Here is a 3,794-nt window from a genome sequence, read left to right on the forward strand (position 1 = left end):
CTTTCCCTCCATGTATTTGGATATTCACCAGGGACGTGGAAGGAACATCCCGAATAAGCTTCACATCCCAGGCCAAAATCCTGATAACCAAAATACTCCGAGCCAAAAGGAACTCAGGATTTTGTGCAAGTGTCTACACCAGGTTTAATGGTTTCCTCTTTCCTTCCCCACACAGGCCCTGGGGACAGAATTTTTAACTTCCCAGATCAGTTTCCAGCCCAGGACTTAGATGCAGAGGAAGACGCATCCAAACCTCCACCATATATCAGAATGGCTTGAAAAAGTGGTCGAACATTTTAAAGCTACTAGTCTAAAAACGTGGCAAGACAGATTGTTAGAAGTTCTTCATCTTTAAAGATGGTTATGCACTTTTCCTTGGCCTTTTTGGAAAACACACACAGAAAGAGAGAACTATTGAATGCCCAACGTTAACAGTGCAAAGGGGAAGATCTGGAGATGTTTTTGGACATTCAGACTTTGTACAGTTAAAATACCTCATTGCCTCTGGAAAGCATGAGCATTTTTTCCTCCAGCTTTTGTACTTAAATCATGTTTTATTCCACTAGAATTCATCATGCAATTTGTCTAGCAGTGCTAGCCTTAGGCATTCAAATATTAAATACAATTCATTTTTAAAAGAAACTGGTTGTGGAGTATTCCCCCCCTCCAACTGCTATCTCCTTACCCAATGGATTATTTGGATGATATGATAGTGGGTGAAGGATAATGAAGGACCCACTTCGTTATTGAGCTTCAGAGTGCTTTTCCTTTTCTTCTTGGCAGGGATGGGGGCAGGTGGTGTTTATGATACGAAGCCTTGCCAATGCCATTCAGGTACCTCTGTCAAAATGTGGATTCTGTGGAGTGTACATGTGTCAGTACAATTAGTTTTAGTGCTGAAGTGTAATGCTAGAGTGTGGTAGGAACTGGAGTTGCAGTAGCTCCTCTTACAGAGTAACTTAGATACTCTGAATTCAGTTCAGGTTTTTCTATTTCGACTTTGGAGACTGAAAGTTTAAAAAAATGCATATTTTGGGGCCCATTCTGCTAAAATTTATTACAGATCTAGATGAAGGTCCTCTGTTGGACCTTCTCTAGAGGACCAAGAGGTCCTCTAGACCAAGGAACCATGGCTTCCAGTTAGCTTCCATCATCTCCTGAGGTGCATAAAATTCCTGCACGTACTTCATGATTTGCTTTCAGGTGGGCTTAGAGGTGCCTGTTGAGTGAATGTCTTGCCTGCAGGCCTTAAGCATGAAGTGGTAGATTACTTATCCCACTGTGTAAATGAACACAGCACGTTCATTTGAACAGGGCTTGGAAAGTAAGTTCCCATCTTGAGAAAGTGCTGTGAGTAGTAGGATAAGTCATGCCCACCATGAGGCATGTAACTCCACGAATGATCTCAGAAAAGATTTATCTTACTGCAGCATATAAGGTGCCTTTCCCGTTCCCAAGAGAAGGGTGAATTAAATTGGTCTTGATTTTTTTTTTTTCCTAGAGACTGGAGTTTTTTTTCATAACACTAGTAAAGGGACTCCGACACCTAAATGAAGACCTTTACCTGATGAAAGCGCTGTACAGAAAAAATGCCTGGCAGTCCTCTGAGTTTGTGCTTATCACATGTGCACTTAAAATGCCCTTGGTTCCGAAACAGCTTGCCACAGCTATATCATCAAAAATTAGCATTACCTTATGCAATTAATCCTGGCATATGCAAGTTAGCAAATCCCGTCCGACTTCGTAGTCTCTTGGGGTTGGTGAGGTGCAGAGATGGACAGTTAGTTTCTATTAAATTATTTGTAGAATTCCTAGGACTAAACATCTTCAAATTTTGAAGAGTTTATGTCTGAAAATGTTTTGCACCTTTTGTTGTAATCTGGAACAGAAAAATAGCCCGAGCTGCATATTGAGGAAGTCCTAGTGGACTCTGGCACCCCTTTGTACGTAAGGTGCTTACCAAGTGTCTCCGTTACTGACTTTAACCATTAAGATTATTAATGGCTGGGGTTATAAAGAAAGGTACTCAGATGAAGACAGCAGCCCCAACCACCGGCCTCCCTCCGCAGCTCTCCTCTGGTCACACATCCCTTCCTCTGCTGCCTGGCTTCGACCGGGGGAACGGCCCCCACCCCTCGGTGCTCAGGCCAGCAGCTTAACTCGGGGCTGCAGGTCCTATTCTGGCAGCTGGAAGTTCGACTGCGCGCCACAGTAGCCAAATTCTTTCTGGCTTTGGCTCTAAATACCTTCATGTTTGCCTACGCCAACCAAAACACAGTTGGTGTCATTGCGGATGTCCATTTGAAGGGATCAATGTTTGAATTACTATATTAAAGTAATTCACACATTGTAATTCAAAAAGTCATGCTGTGCCTTTTTCTCTGGTACAGTGCCTGTCAGCAAGCATCAAAGCACCAAGTGTGACTACTTTCCCCATCCTCAGATGCTTCTGGCATAACTCCAAACAGTCTGCGATGAAATGTTGGGGTTTTTCTCCTTGATTAACATAAACTGCTGTTCTCGTACATTAAAAGAAAGTAAGACTCCCTGAGCGGTTACTGTGATTGCTAATAGCTAAAAGCAGCGTGGCTTTGATTCTCCTGTAGTCTAAAACAGATTTTGCCTTTGAACGGAGAAACTTGCTAGAAGTAGTTTGTTGCTCAAATGCACTGCTCAGCCACTACATTGTTTCTGGGTGGAAGCTATGGTCCCATCCAGAAATACTATTCTGTAACTAGTCATTACAGTATGAGGTGGTACATACCGAGTATAATTCACCAGCGTTCAACTGCTGGTTGAACAGAGCACTTGGATTTTATGGCAAGCATGCAGAGAATACATGTCACTAGTCCTTGTTGGAATGCAGCACTGTTTCCATCGGCTCAGAAGGATAACTCCTGAGATGAGGGTGTGAAATCCGCGGCTGTCCTGCAGGGCAGACGCAACCACCGCTGACGCAGGTCAGGTCCCCCCGGCACAGCTCTGAGGCACAAGCCGAGGACCCAGCCCGTTCCTCCCGGCCAGCTTTGAAAGCGGTCGGTCAGTGGCATTTAGTGACAGGCAGACCTCTGCCAGCGGGGCAGCTACTCCTTTGGCTGTGAAATAACCTTAACAGCATACATTGAAGTATGAGCGTGTAAAAGAGAAGTATGCTCTGTGCTACTTCTAAATAAAAATGTATGTAATTGATTCAGCAGCAGCTATAAAGCCCTTGATGGCCGTATTTCTTTTTACAGTCCTTCCAGCGGTGCAATCGCAGCATCGCTATTGCAATACCAGCACCTAAGATGACTTACAGACACACAATTTCAACAGTTCTTTCTACAAAAGGGGAGTTTCTAGAAAAGAAACAGCTGCAATATGGAAATTGGTGGAAACTGAATACCAATTTAATGTCACTCCCTCTAATTGGTTAGCATTGCAGAAAATATATTCCTGATTGCAGCTTCCAGTGCTATATTTAGTAGCCTGTTCCACATGCTAGTTACGGTGCCTTCCCAGAGCCCGCCCGTATCTCCAGGGACATTTCATGGTTTGCGTCATCCCCAGCTTTCACGCATGGAAGTCAGATGGATTTTTATTTATTATGCGAAAACACATCCATAGCACCTCCAGTAGAAATGGCCTCGTCATTTGTTCCCGACAGCCTTTTCCTCGTTGGCAAGATCCCAGGAACCGAGCCGACTTCCCTGTTCCTTCCCAGCACCGCAAGATTTCCCCTTTGGGGTGGGCAAAGGCCCGTGGCTGCTGGAGGGAGGTACGGTTACACGACAGGGTGGCAGTCTGTGTTGAGG

At 44.4% G+C, this 3,794-nt stretch overlaps 1 protein-coding gene across 1 annotated transcript in view; it reads left to right on the plus strand.

Moving 5' to 3' along the window:
* The window catches only part of LOC103920976, an 11,193-nt gene that overhangs the window by 4,099 nt on the left and 3,300 nt on the right, over positions 1-3,794 (plus strand). The window lies entirely within an intron of this gene.

The sequence above is a fragment of the Pygoscelis adeliae genome, unplaced genomic scaffold (assembly GCF_000699105.1).
Source record: "Pygoscelis adeliae isolate BGI_AS28 unplaced genomic scaffold, ASM69910v1 Scaffold66, whole genome shotgun sequence".
Lineage (NCBI taxonomy): Eukaryota > Metazoa > Chordata > Aves > Sphenisciformes > Spheniscidae > Pygoscelis > Pygoscelis adeliae.